Here is a 10,987-nt window from a genome sequence, read left to right on the forward strand (position 1 = left end):
GTTGATTGTGGAGTTGATGGAGTTGTGTTCAGTTTGACTTGGTTAAACTAGTTGTAATTAGTCTAACTGCAAATAGACTAATGATGAGTTGTTAAACTAATTATTAACTCATGATGCAACTAATGAATACATCAGTTAACTCAATTGCATGTCAGTGCATGTTCAGTTCAACAGGGACAGGTGGTAGAGAATCAGATTGCTATCAGTTGTGACTATAGTTGTGCACTAGATCTTGCACAATCAAGGGATTGAGTATGCCAATGAGTTTGCTCATGTATTTTCCCAGTATTGTAGCCTCTTCTCACGTCCAAAAAAGTGTGGGTGATTATTTTGAGGTGAAATACGAGTTTGGTAAGCCATTCTCATCAGTTCTTGAGCAGGTATTGAGCAGTGGAGGCAGGCAAGCACTGGAATATATTTGGAGATCAGATCTGAGCTGTATTGTGTGTAACAGGTGGAGCTGGTATTGGATTGCTTGTGATAAGCATTGTACTTTGTAATGTTACATGGTATCAATCATTAATATACAGATAGTTGGGGTTTTTAGCGAGATGCTTTCCCCGGGTTACATACTGTGTTAATGTGTGAATGCTCTTGATGTTTTATTGTTATTGATACTGCTATATTGATGATCAACGTAGAAGAGCTTATGTATTGTGTATGTATTCCGCAATAGTACATGATCAGGATAATCTTTGTTGAATATGTGTTAAATTATTCAAAATTTCTACAGTTCAGAGCTTTCTTAAGGAAAAACAATGACTTCCTCCCCGCTAAAGAAAATCGCAGCATTCAGAGGAACAATCCGAGAAACACTATATCTCAAAGAATAAGAGGTCTCATCACGAGCTGACTTATCATGATCACAGATATTATAACTTGTTGACTTTGCCAATACTGTCCACCAAAACAGGGCAACGACTCAAGATTGTTGCAATCAAAAGACAAGGGGTCTCATCACGAGCCAGCTTGTTCAGCAAAAGTATAAATCAAGTGAATGACTGTGTCATAATTTTGGCTACCAAACCAAGACATTGTTCTTTGAGAATAAAAAATGAAAAAGTGTCGATGTGGATTTTTCTTCGAAGGTTGTAGATAACCTTAAGCAGGATAAAGGATCATTTCTGGGTAACAGGTAGCCCTGTCGAGGCTATGGACGCCTGCTGGTAGCAGAGGCTCTACCTACGACAAATGAGCATATTTTAAAGCCAGCACATAGAGAAGACTTTATTTTATCTTTAAAAAGACCAAGTAGTGGCTGATATAAGTACAAGAACAAGCCTGAGGAAGCAAACAATTAGAATAGAAATAGGTTGAAACAAAATATCATTGATAGGATAAGGCATAATGTACTCTATCTGTCCATAACAAAGCTTAGATTTATGAAAATTTTTCTGTTTTGAAAGTTTAGAAAAATTCAATAGAAAAGCAGAGATAACTGGTTCTTCCAAGTGAATCGCCATTGTTGTGGCCACCAACAACCCCCCTCTTTGTTTAGTATTAGCAATAACACTAAGAAAATGGGGACCCTTAATAAAAAATTCAATTTTTTTTTTGTAAAACTTTTTGTATTCTACTCCTTGAAATTATGTCGCATCGCGTGGAGAAGATAAAACACCCCCTTATGAGCATAATAAAAACTGCAAAGAAGCGACGCGAAATTCATCACATCGCACACATTAAGAAGCGCTCTTAAATGAAAATCTTAAGAAATCTTCGACGGCCGATGTGCGACGTCTCATATCGCAATATCGCATAAGCAGCACACAATGATTTAATGACTCACGTGATCTGCGATAAACACGATCTTTCGATATCTGCGATCTGCGATAAATGCGTTCTGCGATAAATGCGATCTGCGATCTGCGATAATCCGATCTGAAAAAAATTTGCGATGACACATCTAGATAATGCGATGACGCGATGCTGCTATCGCCCATCGCAAATTTCCTCGACTCAACATTAAAAAAAAAGCTTTCTATAAACCAAAATTAGGCGCGCGCCTTAAAGGAAATTAATGAACATATGCCAAAGTGTTAGTGAAGGACAGTTTTGTGTTTTTTGAAGAGTCAGTTCACGATGGGTGTCATGATTTTACACATTCATAGAGGTTAGAGCTTTCGTATCAGTATTTATTATCATTACTCTTTTCCTTTGCGTGAACTGCAGGAATGAAAAACAGGAAACAATATGAAGCAATGAGCAGGAAACATCTAAGGAAAAGGGGAAAGCGTCAATGCTCGGAGAATAGAGAAGAGATGCCTTCATGAACGGATGTCGCATGCAACAAAGAACCACAGATTCCAGATTATCACTCAACAGATGCTGAGGTCGATAGGTGATTCAACATTCAGGGTCAGAAAGCTCACAAAAGCAGCATATTTACAAAAAATCCTGAAACTTCTACCCGGTAAAGGAAAAAGGCACTAAAGAAGGAAAACGCACCAAAAAAAGCTCGGATCAAAGAACAGAGGCAAGTTCAGAAAGCAAAGTCCCTAACTTGCTTAGTCATTCACAAGTCTGGAAACTGAAATAGCAAAAGCAGAAGCAGTTTGAGGGAAATTTGGGTTGTTGCCAAGTGTATACGCAGTAAATTCCCCCAACCAGAAGATAATTCTCAAAAATATCTTCTAGTGTACTAAAAAGTGGTGCCAGCAATTGCCATTTCTGTTTTCATAACTCAAACAAAAGTAGAAGGCAACCAACTGATTCTTCCCAGGTGAATGTTGAATGCTCGCAACATTTAAGGAGCAAATGCAGAAATAGTTAGGAATTAGATTTAGTTTTTAGAAATAGTTTTGCTTTAGAAGAAGGGCGGTCATTTAAACCGTATCCTAAATTTATGTAATTAAGTTAATTAGTTAGCAATATTTAAACCCTTCTCATGCATTTGGAGAAGGGTCCAGAAATTTGTCAAAAAACTTGTCCTCAGAACATGCACTTTTGCACCCTCGGAGGGGGTCTTTGATGAATGGATGGATCAAGGTTTATTAATGTTTGCATTTGATATCTGCTACTGATGTTTCACTTCTGTACTCTTAGTAGATGTTAGAGCAAGGAGAGATAAATCATTGTTGCTTGAAGCTTATGAGTAGGATCAGTCATAGATGGTACTTTTATCTCTTGACCATTTCTGCTTATATTCTTAAAGTGATATACAGTTTTAGTTGTTTATATGTTATTGCATGAATGTGTGAGTTACCATTTGGCACTTTTGTACGGTGGAGCCATTTATTTATGTCTGATATATGAATAACTTATTATGCGATATGATGTTCACAACTGTTTTGCCTAACTTTTTATGCAAAGTAGTTCATCTTAATTGATTTCTATTCTTATGATAGCTGAATGATCTTTATTACTAGTTATTGTTTGAAATCTCTTTAGATCGCATAATAGAAGAAATACACCCCAGGTTAGCATAGATTAGATTTGCTGTTTTTCATTAGATTACAATAGCATAGATTTAGTTTAAAAGTTTGAATTAGATTAGCTTTAAGTATTCTTAGATCAACAACATCCAACTCTGCACACACACACACCCTTAGATTGGGAAACTGGTCCCGTTATCCCCAGTCAGACTCGCTATACCAAACGGATAAGGAGCTGCCAACCAAGGTCCGGACCGGGTGGGTATCCCCTTTGTTGTCGACCCGATTTTCGGGGCTTCAACAGCTGGTTAAGTGAAGGAAAATAGCGTATACGCAGGTTGTTCCATACGCAGAAGCGTATGCACGCAGGTTTCAGGTTATTAAAGTAGCGTATATATTTTGAGTTGTGATCTTGCTGCTTTTGTTTATTGCTGCAGTGTTCTGGGTTTAGATTTGGTGTGTGGTTATTGTTACTGTGATCTAGGTACAGTCATCAGAGAAGTGTTTATTTTGATTCAGTTTTTATTGGTGAAAAGGTGATTGGGTGATGCAAAAATTCTTGATGTTTGATTGATGCTATTTGTGGATCCAGTCTAAAAATTTATGAAACGTGGTCCCTGAAAGAAAGAGAAGGTTGTAGTCTTCTGTAGGCCAGCACCTACATACTAGTATCTTGGCTAGTGCAAGAGCTAAGGGGGTTGTAGCTCCCTTCTAGGAGAAGCTGGAAAACGAGAGAGAGTTGTAGCTCTCTGCAGGTTGCAGCCTGCATACTGGTAAAGGACTGCACCAGTACAATTGTAAAAAGAAGTTTCTAATTAAAGAAAAGATAGAGACAAATTGTAGCAGGTGGTTTTCACCCACATTGGGTTTCCACCTTATATCTTGTGTTCTTGTGTGCGATTGTCTTTCTTCTCTGTTTTAATGTTTCTGGTTACTAGTTAGTTGATGCTTAAATATAGATTAACAATCAACATCAGAAAGATAAAGTAAATTAAAGGGTTTGCATTGTATACGCGGGTTTCCTTCTGTATAGTTGCGTATATACGCAGGTTCAATTAACTGAAGTAGCGTATATCATTTGATTTTGAAAAAGGAATAATTGACTTGATAATACTGATTCACCCCCCCTCTCAATATTATTTCCAACATCATGGGAAATCTCCATCCATGCATGTGCAAATCTCATGCACAACTATAGTCACAACTGATAGCAATCTCAACCTCTAACACCTGTCTCCACTGAACTGTACATGCACTGAGTTAACTCATGTATTCTTCAGTTGATTTATGAGTTAATAATTAGTGAATTAATTAATATTTAATTCACACAACTCATCACTAGTGTATTCTTTAGTTAGACTAAAATACAACTAGTTCAACCAAGTCAAACTGAACACAACTCCATCAACTCCACAATCAACTCCACCGAAACTCAACCACATGAGTTCTAACTGAAGTCCTGCATGCAATAGCTCAACTGACCCACAAAGAAAGCATATTTCCTTCTGACAGCTGCATTTGCCACATCTGTAGCTCAAACTGAAGTGCTCCAAGAGGATAAGATAATGTTTATAGTCCAAATATTATTATGAGACAATAATATTCGATTGTTCTATTTTTAGCCTGGCAGTCTAAAAATAGAAACCACCCATATGTCTAAAAATAGAAGCCCATCTTTTTTTACCAGTGTGACCAATCATCCCCAAATAACATCTTGCAACTCATAGACCATGATCCATATGTCTAAAAATAGACTTTGCACCAAAAATAGCCCGCGGGCCCACTTAGTGAAGGTGACTTCTTTCCACTAAGCTCCATCATCTTGTTGCATTCTCAACACTCCCTCTCAACAAGATATGGATTATCAGCAACCCCTATCTTGCCTCGGTGGTATTCGAATTTGCTCCTGGTGAGCGCCTTCGTCACGATATCAGCATCCTCATCCTCCGTTGGAATGTATGAAAGTAACATGATTCTCTGTTGGACACAATCTCTGATACGATGGTACATGATGTCAATGTGCTTAGATCTATCATGAAATACAAGATTAGCCGAGAGTTTAATGCAACTCTGGTTATCACAGTAAATCACAGTAGGCTCTAAGTATGAACCGAACAACCTGACCAGGATCTTCCTCATCCATATAGCCTTGCATGCAGCCAAACTTGCTGCCATATACTCGGCCTCTGCTGAACTGAGTGCCATGGATATTTTCTTCCTACTGTACCAAGAAACTACTGTCGACCCGATACTGAAGACCCCTCCTGATGTGCTCTTTCTGTCTGTTGGGTTCCCTGCCCAATCTGCATCCATGAAGCCACATAGCTTCACCTCATCCTCCTTTCTGTAACACAATCCATATCCCGATGTGCCTCTAAGATAACGCAATACATGCTTGCCTGCCTTCCAGAAGAGATTGGTTGGCTTAACCATAGCTTGTGAAATCTAGTTAACAGCATAGCATATATCGGGTCGTGTATTGACCAGATACATAAGCGACCCCACCAATTGTTGATAAACAATGGCATCCACTCCTTCTGTTGAAGTGGCATCCTCCTTCCTCCAACCTCCAGGAAGAGGAGTATCAACAGGCTTGCAGCCATGCATGTTGAACTTCTCTAGGATCTCCTGAGAATACTTACCCTGAGAAACAAATAGTCCATCACTGCACTGCCAAATTTCCAATCCCAGGAAATAATGAAGGAGGCCAAAGTCCTTCATCTCAAACTCCTTAGCAAAGATCATCCTTGCATGAAAGTATCAACAACTCATCACCCGTTAGAATCAAATCATCTACATAAAGTACAATGATAAGCAACTTACCCTCCACCACAATATGGTATAAGTTAGGATCCGCCTCACTCTTGGAGAATCCAAGTCTAACTGTCTATCCATGTGTAACAAGCACGTGGTGCTTGTTTCAACCCATACAGTTCTCTCTTGAGCCTACACACATGCGACTCGCTACTGAAGATCTCGAAACCTTCGGGCTGTTCTATGTACACCTCCTCCTCAATGACTCCATTGAGGAACGCAGTCTTCACATCCATCTGATGAATGTGCCACCCCATATGCGCTGAGAGAGAAAGAATCATCTATATGGAAGAATACCTTGTGACAGGTGCAAAGGTCTCCTCATAATCGATCCCCTCTATCTGTGAAAAGCCTCGAGCAACAAATCTTGCCTTGTACTTCTCCACACTCCCGTCAGCTGCTTGCTTAACTTTGTAGATCCATCTTGAACCCACCATTGATTTCCCTTCCGGTCTTGGGACAACCTCCCATGCACTGTTTCTGACAATCAAATCATACTCTTCCACCATGGCATCTATCCATGCGGGATCCTCCACAACTTCCTCGAAAGAGGATGGATCAGTCACAACACATTTGCTTACAAGAGCCATGTATCCAGTGTACTGATCAGGTGACTGTATCTGCCTGCGTTGGGCTGTAGGTGGTCCTACAACTTTCTCTACCTCTTGAGCTAGTCGCTTAGCTTTTGTCAAGCACTTTCACCCTCTGATGGTTGGCGCTGCATGAGTGGTCTCTTCCACTCCATGAACTTCTTCATGTGGCTGATCCACGTCCTGAAGCTCATCTTTAGGAACTAATAGCTCCTCATCTGCATGCAAGTGTGGCTCCCTCTCAAGCGAACACTTCATGGCTTTCTCCTGTTGAAGTTTTATATCGCGTCGCACAACAGTCTTGCCACTATCTGGCAAATACACATGATAGTTGTGGGGCGTATTAGTGTATCCCACAAATATCCCAACCTCTGCAGTCGGCTCCAACTTCTTCCTGGCATCCTTTGTCACATGCATGTAAATGTTAGCACCAAAAATCCTCAAATGAGAAAGATCAGGCTTCTTACTAGAATAAGCCTCCTCAGGTGTACTCATGTCAAGTATCCTATGAGGACAACAGTTTTGCACATATACTGCAGTATTGCATGCTTCCGCCCACAAGTGAAGGGGTAGGCCTTGATCATGCAACATTGCCCAGGCAGCACCCACGATCGTTATGTTCTTCTGCTCAGCAACCCCGTTCTGTTGTGGATTATGGGGAGATATGAGCTCTCTTCGAATCCCTTCTGCATTGCAGAAATCCTTGAACTTGCCAGAGATGTATTCACCACCATTATCACTCCTAAGAGCCTTCACCTTCTTCCCCGACTCCTTCTCGACCAGTGCTTTGAACTCACAGAACTTTGAGTATGTCTCGCTCTTCTTTTGCATGAAGAAGATCTAGCACTTTCGAGAGAAATCATCAACAAAGATCACATAATACCTGTGTTTTGCTATCGAAGCTACTGAGAAAGGTCCACACACGTCTGTGTGAATTCTCTCAAGGATCGTCGTGGTGCGACTATCCTTTTCGTGAAATGTGGCTTTCACAAAATTTCCTAAAGTACACCCCTTGCACTGATCTGATTGCACAAGGGTGCCTTTAGGAAGCCCTGTAGTGATCTGCTGCAATATCTTCAAGGCTCCATGGTGAAGGTGACCCAATCTCCCGTGCCACAGTTCGCCATCATCCCGGTTCACCAATCCTTCTGCCTTGCATGCCATTGCTATGCAGCCATCTACATGCAACTGATAAAGGTTCCTCACTCAAAACCCTATCTTCCGGGTTTCTCCAGTTGTCTTACTGCGCAGGAAAGCCTTTCCCTCACTGAAAACAACATCATATCCCTTGTCTTCTAACATCACCGCAAAGATAAGATTCTTCTTCAATCCTGGAACATGCATTACTTCCTTCAATACGAAGGGTTTACCAGACTCCCTCTCAAAGGAAATGGTACCGATACTGGTCGCACAGTATCTACCATCATCGCCCATCTCGATGTGCACTCCAAGATCTTTCTCCTCCAGATCATAAAAAAATCTTGATCTCCTGTCATGTTAAAAGATACACCACTGTCCAAGAACCACACTGATCCCATCACACTTGAAACCAAGCATGTGATCAATGAGAAATCAAGCTCAAACTGCAAGGCTAGAGCCTCTCCTACTACAGATCCAGCAGCTTGCTTGTTCTTCTTCTTTTGCGGACAATTAGTGGCATAGTGTCCCCGCTGGTGACAGTGAAAGCACTTCACCTTGGACATGTCCTGCTTCTTGCCTATCACACCAGAATGAGAAGCTTTCTTGTTCTTCCCCTTCTTTGCTTTGGCAGCCAAAGTGAAATTTTCTTCATCAGGTGCCTTTGATGAAGATTCGTCCCTGGTATTTCGCCTGATCTCCTCCTTCACAAGATTTGACCAAAGTCTCTCCCATCCTGGCAATTTCTCCCGACCATTGACAGAGTCTTGATAGGAATGCTAGCTCTTTGGAAGACCAAGGAGAGCCAAGCTCACCAAGTCCTCATCATCGACAGTCATCCCCACACTTCCCAGCTCATCCTTGCACTGAGTGAACTTCGTGAGATACTTGGGCATACTGTCTCCCTTCTCGCATTTAATGTTTTTGAATTTATCCTTGAGCACCAGCTTCCTCTGATCGCTCTTGCTTTGGAATAGATCTATCAACGCTTTCCACATCAAGTATGGAGAAGCCTTTCCATTCAGGCTGGACACAATGTGATCCTTCACGCCCTCCAACAGAATCCTTCGACACTTTGCTGTCTTCTTTTGCCAAGCATCAACTTGCGCAGTATCAGTATGCTTTGGGACATCAGCCTCTATGAACTCCTTTAGCCCATTATCATCTAACACCACCTCCATCCTGTCCTTCCATGCAATATAGTTTGAGCTACCCTCAAGAGCATACTCCAATCGTAATCCGTTGAAAGACATTGCCACGTTGACACCAAGAAAACACTGTTGCAAATTCGAATTCCACCAGCTCAACAACTCAACCGCCTCTAATCTAGAATTCGTGAGAACGAAGTATTTCTCATATAGAGATTGACTGTATGGGATTTTACCAGATATCTCACCTTCCAAAGGAAGGATGAATCCAGAGGCTACCTGGCTCGATTATAGACTCTGCCTGAAGAAATAAAATGTAAACACTTTCTGAATAATAGATCTGATGATCAACAGCTCTGATACCATGTAGAAATTTTGAATAATATGACACTTATTCACAGAGATTATCCTGATTATACACTATTGCAAACTACATGCACAATACATAATCTCCTCTACGTTGATTATCAATTTTGCAGCATTAAAAACAATGAAACATCAATCGCATGCACACATTAACACAATATGTAACCCGGGGAAAGCATACAGCTAAAAAACCCACACTATCTGTATATTATAATGATATAGAAAAGGTAACAATACGTAGTACAATAGTCCTCACAAGTACTCAATACTATCTCTACTTGTTACACACAAACTAGCTCAGATCTGATGCCTCAAATCTTCTCCACTGTTTTCCTGCCTCCATTGCACAATCCTACAAGAGAATCAATCACTCTGTGAAATCAAATTCCTTTGGTTATACTATGCAAGCCTCATGGGCAATCTCCATCCATGCATGTGCAAATCTCATGCACAACTATAGTCACAACTGATAGCAATCTCAATCTCTAACACCTGTCTCCACTGAACTGTACATGCACTGAGTTAACTCATGTATTCTTCAGTTGCTTTATGAGTTAATAATTAGTGAATTAATTAATATTTAATTCACACAAATCATCACTAGTGTATTCTTTAGTTAGACTAAAATACAACTAGTTCAACCAAGTCAAACTGAACACAACTCCATCAACTCCATAATCAACTCCACCGAAACTCAGCCACATGAGTTCTAACTGAAGTCCTGCATGCAATAGCTCAACTGGTCCACAAAGAAAGTGTATTTCCTTCTGACAGCTGCATGTGCCACATCTGTAGCTCAAACTGAAGTGCTCCAAGAGGATAAGATAATGTTTATAGTCCAAATATTATTATGAGACAATAATATTCGACTGTTCTATTTTTATCCTAGCAGTCTAAAAATAGAAACCGCCCATATGTCTAAAAATAGAAGTCCATCTATTTTTACCAACATGACCAATCATCCACAAATAGCATCCTGCAACTCATAGACCATGATCCATATGTCTAAAGATAGACTTTGTGCCAAAAATAGCCTGCGGGCCCACTTAGTGAAGGCGACTTCTTTCCACTAAGCTCTATCATCTTGTTGCATTCTCAACACGACATGGTCTTGGCCATTTCAACTACAGTCCAATTTTTTCTTTCTGTTACTCTAATTTGCAAAGGTGTCCTAATTGCTGAGAATTTCCTTTTAATGACATGTTCTTCATAGTAGTGTTGAAACTCCTTATATGTGAACCCACCTCTGTTTTCCGATATTAAGCATTTTATTTTTATATCAGTTTCATTTTCAATCATTTCTTTGTATATCTTGAAATGTTTGAACGCTTCTGACTTCTTCTTTATGCAATTGATAACTGTCATTCAAGTATAATCATCAATAAACAATATAAAGTACAGCTCACCTTTCAACCCTTTAGTTCTCATGGGTCCACATAAGTCAGTGTGCACTAGCTCCAATGGATTTGAGGTAGAATGTTCCTTGGTCTTAAATTCAACTCTGGTCTGCTTTCCATGCCGACAATATTTGCATATGACATTTGTTGGTTTTGTTATTTCT

The sequence above is a fragment of the Pinus tabuliformis genome, chromosome 4_1 (genome assembly GCF_031772625.1).
Source record: "Pinus tabuliformis cultivar Carrire ecotype Pingquan chromosome 4_1, CPIR1, whole genome shotgun sequence".
NCBI lineage: Eukaryota > Viridiplantae > Streptophyta > Pinopsida > Pinales > Pinaceae > Pinus > Pinus tabuliformis.